Source organism: Notamacropus eugenii, chromosome 1 (genome assembly GCF_028372415.1).
Source record: "Notamacropus eugenii isolate mMacEug1 chromosome 1, mMacEug1.pri_v2, whole genome shotgun sequence".
Classification (NCBI taxonomy): Eukaryota; Metazoa; Chordata; class Mammalia; order Diprotodontia; family Macropodidae; genus Notamacropus; species Notamacropus eugenii.
Genome location: NC_092872.1, coordinates 615,278 through 628,348, shown reverse-complemented (window position 1 = coordinate 628,348; position 13,071 = coordinate 615,278). Strand labels below are relative to the sequence as shown.

General features: G+C 44.3%; 1 pseudogene; it reads left to right on the top strand.

Moving 5' to 3' along the window:
* Positions 1–389: 389 nt before the first annotated feature.
* Positions 390–1,785, top strand: LOC140522336 (adenosylhomocysteinase pseudogene; annotated as a pseudogene).
* The last annotated feature ends 11,286 nt before the right edge of the window (positions 1,786–13,071 follow it).

Below are 13,071 nucleotides of genomic sequence, written 5' to 3'. Positions count from 1 at the left end.
ACATGTATATTTTGTGTGTGTGTTATATACATATACATACTGTGTGTGTATTTTACAACACACACACACTGAGAACTTACATCTATAAGAACGGGGATGCTTGGGGTCCCAAAGAACCTTTCAATATGTGCCAGGCACCGTGCTAAACCCAAAGAAAGGCAAAAAACAGTCCCTGCCCTCAAGGAGCTCCCAGGCTAACAGGGGAGAAAATAAGCAAACAGAGATGTATAAATGTGCTATACACATAAAATAGAAAATAATTAAGAGACCCCCTCCTGGTGCTGCCTGCCGCCCGCCTCATCCTTTCTGAGGCCCTGTCACCCCCATCCCTGAAGTCTCTGCGCGGTGGTCTCTGCTAAGTCATTAAGTAACTACGGAGGAGGCCACCACATGTCTGACAAATTGCCCTACAAAGTCGCTGACATCAGCCTGGCTGCCTGGGGATGCAAGGCCCTGGACGTAGCAGAGAATGAGATGCCTGGCCTGATGAAACTTCGAGAGATGTACTCAGCCTCCAAGCCACTGAAGGGTGCCCAGATTGCTGGCTGTCTTCACATGACTGTGGAAACAGCTGTTCTTATTGAGACACTAGTGGCCCTGGGAGCTGAGATACAGTGGTCCAGTTGCAGTATTTTCTCCACCCAGGACCATGCAGCAGCTGCCATTGCCAAAAATGTCATTCCTGTGTACGCTTGGAAGGGGGATACTGATGAGGAATACCTCTGGTGCATCGAGCAGACTCTCTATTTCAAGGATGGGCAGCCCCTCAACATGATCCTGGAGGATGGTGGGGACCTCACCAACCTCTTTCGCACCAAATACCCTGAGCTCCTGAAGGGTATCAGAGGCATCTCAGAGGAAACCACCACAGGCGTCCATAATCTATACAAGATGAAACACAATGGAGTTCTGAAAGTGCCAGCTATCAATGTGAACAATTCTGTTACCAAGAGCAAGTCTGACAACCTGTATGGCTGCCGCAAGTCCCTCATTGATGGCATCAAACGAGCCACAGATGTGATGATTGTAGGCAAGGTGACTGTGGTGGCAGGCTATGGTGCTGTGGGCAAGGGCTGTGCTCAGGCCCTTCAGGGCTTTGGTGCCCGAGTCATCATCAGAGAGATAGACCCCATCAATGCACTGCAGGCCTCTATGGAGGGCTATGAGGTGACTACCATGGATGAGGCCTGCAAAGAGGGAAACATCTTTGTCACCACCAAAGGATGCGTGGACATCATCTTGGGCAGGCACTTTGAGCAGATGAAGGACGATGCCATAGTATGTAACACTGGCCACTTTGACGTGGAAATAGATGTCAATTGGCTGAATCAAAATTCTGTGGAGAAGGTGAACGTGAAGCCTCAGGTGGACCGTTACAAGCTGAAGAATGGGCGGCGGATCATCCTGCTGGCAGAAGGCCGCCTGGTCAACCTGGGCTGTGCTATGGGCCATCCCAGCTTCGTGATGAGCAATTCTTTCAGCAACCAGGTGCTGGCACAGATTGAGCTGTGGAGCCACCTGGACAAGTACCCTGTGGGAGTGCACTTCCTTCCCAAGAAGTTGGATGAAGCTGTGGCTGAGGCCAACCTTGGCAAACTGAATGTGAAGCTAACCAAACTGATGGAAAAACAGTCCCAATACCTGGGCCTCCCCAGAGAGGGCCCCTTCGAACCTTACCACTTCTGGTACTGAGTCCTGCCCAGCTCAAAGACTCCAAATGACCAACCACATCTTCTTGCCTTTCCAACCCTTCCTGCACAGAGTAATAAATAGTATCTAGGTTTGGTTGGGAAAAAAAAAAGAAAAGAAAAGAAAAGAATTAAGAGAGGAAAGTTGCTAAAGTTAAGCAGGTTTGGGAAAGGCTTCCTGTAGAAGATAAGATTTTAAGTGGGGCTTAATGGAAGCCAGGGAAGGCAGTAGGTGAAGAGGAGGCAGAGCATTCTAGGCATAGGCACAGCCAGAGAAAAATTCTGGAGCAGAGAGTGAAACAGCAAGAAGGTCAGTCCCTGTCACTGGGTTGGAGAGTACTTGGAGAGGAATAAGGTGGATGAAGGCTGGGGAGGTAAGAGAGGGCTAGGCTTTGAAAGCTAAGTGGAGGATTTTGTATTTGATCCTGGAGGTGATAAGAGGTCAGTGGATTTTAGAGTGGATCAGACTTGTGCTTTAGGAAAATTGTTTTTAGTGACTAAGGGGACAATGAAATGGAGTGGGTAGAGACTTGAGGCAGGCAGCCCACCAGCAGGCTACTGCAATGATCAAGGCAAGAAGTGATGAGAGTCTGCCTCAGAGAGTGGCAGTGTCGGAGGAGAGAAGGGAGCATATCTGAGAGATCTAATCTGATAAACAAGTGCCATTTGGGCTCTCCATTAAGGAAAGCATTGGGAGGAGTTTGGTACTCCACCCTCCAGCCCTCTAATCAGAGGGGAGAGAAGGCTGAGGGGGTTGGTGCTTCCAACCTCGGGAGGTGATGAGTAGTCTCAGGTGATGAGTTTATCCTGGGAGGGGCATACTGAGACCAGGCGAGATGTTGCACAGATGAAATTGACAGGCCTTGGCAACAGATTGGACATGGAGGATGACACAGAAGATGAGCATGACTCCTCGGTTGCAAACCTGAGGGACTAGGAGGTGGGGTTGCTCCCAACAGTAATAGGGAAGATGGGAGGGAGGGAAGGTTTAGGAGGAAAGATAGTGAGTCTGGTTTTGGACATGTTGAATTATAGATACATACTAGACATTCAATTTGAGAGGTCTGAAAGGTAGTTGGGGATACAAGATTGGAGGTCATTAGAGAGACTGGGGCAAGATAAGCAGATCTGAAAATCATCAGCATAGAGATGGTAATTAATTCTATGAGATCATCGAGGGAAGTAGAGTAGAGGGAGAAGAGAAGAGGGGCCAGGATAGAAACCTGAGGGACATCTATAGTTATAGGGTGTGACACGGATGAGGATCCAGCAAAGGAGAAAGAGAAGGAGCTGTCAGATCAGCAGGAGAAGAACCAGGAGAGAGTGGTAGTATCCTGAAAACATAGAGGGAGGAGAGTTTCAAGGAGAAGTGATTAACAATGTTAACAGGTGCAGAGAGGTCAAGAAGGATGAGGATGGAGAAAAGGCAATGGCATTTAGCAATTAAGAGACCACTGATAATTTTGGAGAGAACAGTTCTGATGTAATGATGAAATCATAAGCCAGATCTGAAGGGGTTAAGAAGAGAGTGAGAGGACAGAAAATGGAGGTATCTATCGTAGACATCCTTTTCAAGGAGTTTAGCCAAAAGGACAGAAGAAATATAGGATGATAGTTAGCAGGGGTGGAAGGATCAAGTGAGGGTTTTTGAGGATAGAGGACATATGGGCATGTTTGTAGGCATCTGGTAGAGACGAAGAGATTGAAAATAAGTGATAGAGAGGGAATGATGGGGCAGAGATAGTCTGTCGGAGGAAATAGGGTGGAATACAATCATTTGAACAGGAAGAGGAATTGATTAGCCTTGATGGGGAGTAAGGCCCCTCATATGAGATGGGGTGAAGGAGGAGAATGTGTCAGAAGGTACCTGAATGATTCAGTAAGGAAGAGGGGAGAAAAAGAAACTCATGATAAATTGTATAAAGTGGGAGACAAGCTTCTCAGCAGAGATTGGAGGGGGAGAGGGAGCCATGGGAGGTTTGAAGATGGATGAGAAAGGTTTAGGAAAGTTGCTGTAAAAAGTGGAATAGTGAGTTGATGAAGAAGGTCTAGGAGGGCTGCCTAGCAGCAGTGAGGTCCAGTTGAGATTGTATTACATAAATTGGTAATACTCGATATGATACATGAATTTTTGACTTAAGGACTTAACAAGACCACTGTACAGAGCTGTTATCTTCCTCTCCCTCATCCTGGGTCCCACTGCCCATTCCACTGAGTGCTCCTTCTGCCTGCATACTGCCCTTATCCCCTCTCCCATGGGAGATAATCCAGAGCCCCTACTCCACTCCAACCTGTGGGTCCACTATCAATTTCCCAACCATTATGGGTGAGCTATATATCCATTTCCACCATTTGGATGAGCAGGGAATCACCAAGTACAATACTTTTAGTAATATGGTGGACCGCTGGATTTTACCATGTGCTCTCACGTTGGACCCTAAGGACTTCTGGGCCTTACCATCTGTCTTGAAGATGAACCTTCCCTTACTGTTGTCTCTCCTCAGAGAATGTGAGCTTTTTGAGAGCAGGGACTATCTCATTTTTCTATTTGTATCCTCAGCATTTAATACAATACTTGGAACATAGTAAATACTTAATAAATACTTTTTCATTCATTCAGAATTAATAATTATGTGTCACAAAACAAGCAGAAAATAAAAATCGAAAGGGATGAGAAAAGGTAAAATAATATTTTGAAAATGTTTCATTTATGAATAGTACAAAAAACTTTTTTTCTTCTCAGTAAAAATATTATTAATCATATTGACATCTTTAGGGAGAGCAATATGATTGAATATATGTCATTATTTTCTTAAAATTTTAGTTTAAGACTTTATGATACAGCAATTCAAAGGTTTGGTTCTTCATGCAGTTTATTTCAATACTTGGCTTTAATGGCTGTCACAGCTGCCTCACAAAGATGGATAAATCCAAGTGGGAGGAGTATTCCATTCACGACAGCTGCTAAATGACAGTCATTTGTCAATTCTGTCCTACTGTTATACAAAGGTTTTTGCTGAAATTCAGTTAGTAAATTTCCATCCTCCCTGGTGCAAACCAACCACAAAGGGCTACATTTTTACCAAAGGAATCCCCAAACTCACTGAAATCCTCGCTTTTGAAGGCTTTTAAATGGGCAAGAAAGTTCTGTTTCCAAGCTTTCTAAGTATGCAGGCATGAGAATTTTTTTTTATAGTTGACGTACTTACATCATTTTCAGAAATGGAGAGAGAATAGTTGTCCAGGAGGAGAGGGAGATGAGTTGCCAGACGTCAAGGAGGAGAATTTGGAGAAAGCGTTCGGATTTGGCAACCAAGAGATCAACGGTAACTGTGAAGACAGAAACTTCAGTGGAGTGAGGAGCAGTTAAGGATAACAAGGATGACAGCTTGGGAGTCTGGAAGGATGATGATGCCTTTGATGGGGCTGAGGAAGCTTGGAAGAGAGGTGGGTTGGTGGGGGAGACAACGATGCTGTAAGATCTGCAACACAGGTGAAGACTGTAAGCCATCCACATGTCTTCATCCTGTGATGCTCACTCTGACCCACTAAAAATGTAAAGGGGGGAAGTGGTGGGATTCTTACTGACCACCACCCCAAAATACCCTTGGGGTACCTGCCACAGCCTAGAGATAATATGGATAGTAGGGTATAGATATGTTGCCTATCTGGCAGAGATTTTGCCTGAGAAGGTTCTGGTGCCAGGGTCTAGGCAATCATGTTGGAGGATGTACTGGCTAGTGTACATGACAGAGATAAAGGAAGTGCCTCACTAAGAGCATACTCAACTGATGAAATCATACATCTAATTTTAAAAAATTATAGAAGGGCAGCTAGGTGGCACAGTGGATACAGCACTGCTCCTGGAGTCAGGACAAAGTTCCAATTCAGCCTCAGACACTTGATATTTACTAGCTGTGTGACCCTGGGCAAGTCACTTACCCCCAGGCAAAAACAACAACAAAACAAAAAAATGAGAATATATGCTCCTAAGGGCAGGGAGTATCTCAATTTAAGAGAAGCAGGATAGTGTTTTGGACTTGGAGAAAGGAAAAATTGGATTCAAATTCTGACTCAGACATTTATTAACTGTATGATGATGGATGTCATAGTACCTCTCTAGCCTCAGTTAACTCCAATGTTAAACAAGGACATTGGACTCGATGACTTCTAGATCCTTTCTAGTTGGAAATCTCTTCCATTGTTGTAATTGAGTAGGTGAATTGTGGTGAGTTCTGAGACTGGGTGGTGCTCATGTGAGTGGAGAGGAGGGGATGGACTCAAGACACTATGAGGGTAGAATCAGCAAAAATTTGGCAACCAGTTTATTATGGAGGGTGAAGGACGAGGAAAAGCTAAGGATGAGTCTGTTGTGCATCTGAGTCACTGGAAGCATATGGATCCCCTTAACAGAAACAGAAATGAGAGAAATGGGCTTATGGGGAAATGCAATGTATTCCACTCTTGGTACTGCTTTGAGACTTCTATCTATCAAACATCTAGGTGGAGGCCAGCCTAGAGCTTTAGGAGAGAGATGTGGACTGGATACAGACCGAGGTATCATCTGCATAAAGGGAGTTGATGAAATCAAGAAAAAGAGTGTAGAGAAGGGAGAAGTGGACCTAGAAGAGGCAAAAGGAGGACAGAAGATCTGGGAGGAATGGGGAATTAGTGGTGTCAGAAGCTGAAAAGGAGTCAAGAAGGGTGAGGACTGAGAAAAGGCAATTATATTTAAAAAATTTGAGATCCTTGCTGACTTTGTAAAGAACAAAAATATCTTTTCTTTCAGATATCCTGGGAACTCCCTCTAATAAGTAGTCCCATCCCTCCTTCCAAGGACTACAAATATTAGAGTTACAAACAACTTTGAGATCGTTGCACAAACGAGGAAACAACCAGAGGAAGGCAGTACCTGGGCACATGTGCCAGGATTAAGTGAAACCAAGGCTGTTCCCCATCAGGTTCTCTTTCCACTACATCACTCGCCTCTGCCAGGCATGCTCTTGAATAATGCATAACAATTCCAAGTCTAGAGGCTTAAGGTTCCAGAACATTTTCTTCACTATAACCCTGGGGGGTAGTGTAAATAAGAGCTCCATTTAACAGATGAGGATACTGAAGTTCAAAGATGCCCAATGGCGGGAGCTGGGGTCTACTTGTGACACCTCTGTTTCAGTGCTGACTGGCTTCAGCCCTGGTCCCCCCCTCTCCCTTCCTCTTCTCCCTTCTGGACAGTTTGCCTGAGTTCCCTCTGGTATTTCTGGGTTCAATTCACCCTCTACCAGCCTCCTCCCTGTTCTGTATCTTTTTATCAAACTCTGGATTAGATGGAAGAGCTGAGTCTTTTCATATTTCTTTATCATTGGACTTTCTGGCGCCTTTTTCAGGTATTTGTTGGCTATTCTGTGGGAGAACTGGGCTCCTCTACAGCTTTTTCTATCACTATCCTGTAGAGATGTCTATGATGTCCTTTCTGAATCCAGGTTGTGAGCTATCCCTCCCAGCTCTGTTCCATCTACAAACTCTATGAGCATGCTGTCTAGGCTTTTAGCCTAGATAAAAGATGATCAAGATAAGTGTTCAATTGCCAAGGTGGAGTGAGTACAGAAACCAGGGACCCTCTTCCAAAGTTGACGTTGACCTGAATGACTACTTTTTGTGTCCAACCAGTCCACTAGTCCTGAATCTCGCTACTTACAGTCTTTCACTCCCCATCATCCCATTACTCCCAAGAAATATCATGAAAGACTTTACTAGATGCTTTCCTAAAATCTAAGTAAACTGTATTTACAGCATTTCCCTGATCTACCAGTTAAGTAAATCCATCAAAAACTTGAATCAAAGTTAGACTGGTCAGATGCCACATCTCTGTGATCAGTGATTCCTTTTCTAGATGCTCACTGACCACCCTGCTAGCATTCACTCTAAAATTAGGCCAGGAATCAAAGTCGAACTCAGCCTGCCTATAGTTTGCAGATCCTGTGGCATTTTTCCCTTTCAGATACCACTGACAATGGCTCAGCAATCACATCTGCTCATTCTTTCAGTGTCTGAGAGTTGAGTTAGTCTAGTAGAGGCAGGTTTTGAACCTGTCATCTGATTCTAAATTTCATGCTCTTCAAGAATTTTTTGGGTGGAAACTTGCTGTTTTACACGGGCTCTGGCAGGTTGGAAAGACTTGGGTGTCTACTGTCAAAAAGATAAGATTTTTCCCCATGCAGTGAATAACATTTCGATGAGTAATCTAGAACCCTGGCATCTTAGTAGTCTCCAAAGTGGGGCCTGTGGCATGACCCAAACAGGACCATGGCTTAACACCAAGAATTGTGTGAACAGCCATTTGGAAATCAGACTATGGATCCCATCCTGTTCTCCCAGTCATTAGTTTGTTGGCAACACAATCACATCCATCCTTTTACCCATTACAGCCCAATCTTTACCCTTCTGAGCTGTCTTCAGGCAGTTAAACCTCACCTCAACCAGAGCACCCAGAGTAGCAGCTCTCCAGGTGCGGCTGAGAAAATCTTTTCCTACTCTGTCAACCTATTCATCAGGAAGAAAAAAACATTCCACTATTAGGAGTGCACATTCAAAATAGTGCAGAGACCACTGGCTAGTGGTTTAGGATCAAAGCTGACTTACAGAGTGTTTAGCACATTGTCTAGTTTTAGCCTTCTGCGTCCCCCAACAAGGATAGAGCTAAATGACTAGCCTTCCAAGAGCCAAAGGTAACTCACCCCTGAGGCGTTCTTTCCATTCTACTGAGGCCTGAAGTGACCAAGGGATTTGACCAAGGGTGTATAGCTAAGATTCGAACCCTTAAGAGCCCTTCTTCACCTCCATAACCCAACATTCTTTGTAGAGATATAAATAGAAAAAAATGTGCCTAGAGAACAGAGAAGCAAAGAAAGGAGAAAGCCTTGAATGCTTGAGAAAGCCTTGAATGTTTTAGAAAGGTAGTCGTAGCTGGAAAACTGACCTACATTTTCTCCTCTCCTCCCTCCCACACCCATCTCTTCCTCCCCTACAGATAAGGCTATCTTATCAGGTAAAGCTCACAACAACCCTGTGAGGTGGACAAGTGGTACATTGTTCAAAAAAGGTGCTGGACTTAAACTGCCTCTATCACTTACTAGTGGAAACACCCATAGCTTAACCTCACTGAGCCTTAATGGGATTAATAACTCTTACACTACTTACCTCATGGGGTTGCAATCATGAGGATTGAATTGGATAATTCAATAAAAACAAAAAGCGTTATATAAATTATATAAATGTTAACTACCATTATCCTCATTTCTTTTAGGATCCTATAGAATTGGGAGGGACTGGAGAAATCTTCTAGTCCATCCCTCTGCCCTCAGTTTACGGATGAGGAAATGGAGGCTGCCCAGGGGGGTCACTTAACCTCCAAATTGAGGGGCTTGGGTTCTCTTAAGGTCCCTTCCAAATCTTCATCTATGCTTTCATAACTTCCCCAAGGTCACAAGGGTAGAAAGAAACAGTTTAGATTTGAATAGAGATCCCCTTGACCCTAAATTCAGGGCTTTCTCCACAGTACTCTACTTGGAGGAGAGGTAAATGGTAGCCTTGTGCAATATATTTTGGGTTTGAATCCTGAAACTTATCCTCTCTGGGTCTCAGTTTCCTTTTTTATAAAATAAGAGGCTTGGACTAATTGATCTCCAAGGGTTCTTTCAGCCACAAATCTACTCACTCAGTCTTAGAAGGCTTAGCGGTCAGAGCCAGGGCTTCTAGTTCAAAAGGTTCAACCCTTTACCTACTATACCGCACTAACACACACACACACACACACGCACGCACACATATGTGGTTTGCTTAATAACATTTCCTGCCTGAGATTGTACTTACTTGTACATATCTGATCCTGACTCCCATAGTCAGGGGAGGTCTTTGAAGGCAGGCACTGTACCTTATGTTCCATTGTCTTTCCCAGTGTTCAGGAGATCCAAGAGGCTACTGGGTAATATCAGAGGGGGAAGACCTCTAGCGAGCCAGTTAGATTTTCCTTTGATTCTCAGGTCTAGATGCTCTGGACAAGTCACCTTAGCCTCTCTGACCAAACGTGGTAACCTCAAGCACTAAGGAAGATTGGAGTGATCATCACTGTAGTAGGTTTTCAGTGAGCCTCCTGCTCCAAAGCTGTGTTGAGGGATAAAAAGAAAACTCAGGTCCCTGAAATTCAGTCAAATGATTCTGGTTTTTTATTTTATTTATTTAAGTTTTCAACATTCATGTCCACAAAATTTTGAGTTCCAAATTTTCTTCCCATTTCTTCCCTCCCTCCACCCCCAAATGCCAAGCATTTTAATTACCCCTATCCCCAATCTGCCCTCCCTTCTAACATCCCTCCCTTCCCTTTTGTCCTATAGGGCAAGATAAATTTCTATACCCCATTACCTGTATTTCTCATTTCCTAGTTGTATGCAAGAACAATTCTCAACCTTTGTTCCTAAAACTTTGAATTCCAACTTCTCTTCCTCCCTCCCTCCCCACCCATCCCCTTTGGGAAGGCAAGCAATTCAATATAGGCCATATCTGTGTAGTTTTGCAAATAACTTCCATAACAGTCGTGCTGTGCAAGACCAACTATAATTCCCTCTGTCCTTTCCCGTCTCCCACCTCTTCTACTCTCTCTCTTGACCCTGTCCCTTCCCAAGAGTGCTGACTTCTAATTACTCCCTCCTCCCATTGCCCTCCCTTCCATCATCCCCCCCACCCTGCTTATTCCCTTCGCCCCCACTTTCCTGTATTGTAAGATAGGTTTTCATACCAAAATGAGTGTATTTTATTCCTTCCTTTAGTCAAATGTGATGAGAGTAAACTTCATGTTTTTTCTCTCACCTCCCCCCTTTATCCCTCCACTAAAGTCTTTTACTTGCCTCTTTTATGAGAGATAATTTGCCCCATCCCACTTTTCCCTTTCTCCTCCCAATACATTTCTCTCTCACCCCTTAATTTCATTTTTTTAAAGATATGATCCCATCCTATTTGATTCTCCCTGTGCTCTGTGTGTGTGTGTGTATGTGTGTGTGTATGTGTAATCCCACCAACTACCAGATACTGAAAAGTTTCAAGAGTTACAAATATTGTCTTTCCCTGTAGGAATGTAAACAGTTCAACTTTAGTAAGTCCCTTATGACTTCTCTTTGCTGTTTACCTTTTCATGCTTCTCTTGATTCTTGTGTTTGAAAGTCAAGTTTTCTTTTCAGCTCTGGTCTTTTCATCAGGAATGCTTGGAAGTCCTTGATTTCATTGAAAGACCATTTTTTCCCCTGAAGTATTATACTCAGTTTTGCTGGGCAGGTGATTCTTGCTCTAGAATTTGCTGAGTCTTTCTTTACAGGTATTTTATGGGCTGTGGGGGGAGAGCTAACATATGAGTGTCTTCCTACTCCGCCATCTTGACTCCACCCTCCCCCCCCCAATGATTCTTTTTAACAATGTTTTTAGAATCTGGTGTTAGCTCTCTAGCAACTCAAGTTCCACTGTCCAAACATCTATTTCTGGGATAGAAATAGAATCATGATAATGAAGTTGCCACCAAGTTGGACCTTCCCTAGATCTGAATTTCTATGGCACAAGGTGGACAGAATACTGGACTTGGGATCAAGAGACCTGCTTTCAAATCCTAGAGTTTCCATTTAGGAGCTTTGGGGGTTTGTGCAGGTCATTTCACTTTCCTAGGGAGTTTCCTCATTTATAAACTTGGAATAGTAATAATTGCATTCACAAAGTTGCTGTGAGGAAAATAGTTCTTAAAGTGCTATGGAAATTGGAGATACTATTTTTTAGCATTTGCTTTACCTGCGTTGCTGTATTCGACCTATAAAGGCAGCCAGGTGGCATAGTGAGTCACTAAGTCAGGAAGATCAAATCCAGCCTCAGACACCTAATAAGTTTCCTCATCTGTAAAATGGGAATAACGATAACACTGGCCTAGGAGGGTTGTTATGAGGATAAAAGGAGACATTTGTACAGCGTGGCTATTACGGCTATTCAAGAGTAGGTCTTCTTTTAACACTAATGGCTAACATTTGCAAAGCACTTTACATATTTTATCTCATTTGATCCTCACAACAGCCCCCAGGGAGATAGGTGCTAGTACTATCCCTCTTTCACAGATGAGGAAACTGAGGCCTAGAGACTTTGAGGCAAGATTCCAACCAGGGTCTTCCTGAGGGAGGTACTACTATCCACACAGGTCTGTGAGCTCACTGAGGCCTTCTACTTGTTTGTCAGGAAGCTCTGGGTTCAAAAACCATGTCACGTGACCATGTGATCATAGATTGGTTGATAGTGTTGGGGTTTAGGGGTGTTGGGGACCCCAAAATGCTGGCACACTGGGTCCTGGTGGAATGAATTTAACTCAAGCCTTCTTAAAAACAAAGTTTATTAAAGATTCACCACCTTGGTTGATTCTTAAGGAGCCTAAGCATTTGTAACATTTGTACTCACAAGAGGGCCAGATAGAATCTCAGCTAGACAGAGTCTGAGCTGGCTGGATTGAATCTGAGCGCCTTCATAGAGGCGAGAAGGAACTTAAATACACAAAAGACTGTAGGAGGGATCTGCGGTAGTCTGGTAGCCTAGGGTGATGGGAGGAGGGGTTTAGGGAGGGTCTTGAGGAGAAGTCCCAGGAAACCCTCCAAGGGACTGGGGCGACTGGTCAAGTGTTGGAAACAGCTGGAGGCAATCAGGAGATAGCAGACAATAGAGGGGCTGGGCTGGAAGCAGCTGTTGCCAGGTAGTCTGGGGTCCCAGGGATGTTCTCCATAGATCAACTCCAGGGAGGATCCTGATCAGAGTAGCTGAAGTCCAAACAATCCACAAACCAGGCTGTGCAACTTGGACTTCAAGAGAATGCTAAGTAGTCGGGAATATGAAAAGGATGCTAGGCTCAAAGGAAGAGAATGCTAAACAATGATCAGATAGGGAGTATCCGGGCTGGGAATCCAAGGAGCTCCCCCTCCCCCCACCCAAGGCCAGACTTTCTGGGGCCTTGCAGACAAACATGACAAAAGTTCTTCTGATCCAAGGGGAAAAGGTCTTGGCTTGGGCTTGTACCCCATCCGGGTCAGGTCTTAAGGAATGAACTAAGGCTACCAAAGCCTGCCCTCTCCTTTCATCAACATACAGAGTGTGATGGACTGGTCATATCAGTTTTCAGAGTCTCCAAAGCTTTAGCCTGGTCTGAGTCAGTGGAGCAGTCAGAAAGGAGTTTAGCAAAAAACTTAGGAATACAGAGCCTACAAAATCCTGCCGAGCCTAAAAACGCTCCAACTTGTTTCTGAGTGCTTTTGTTCTCAGATGTTAAGGAGAGAGGTGGGCATGAGTTCATGGCCCAGATACTTTACAGACT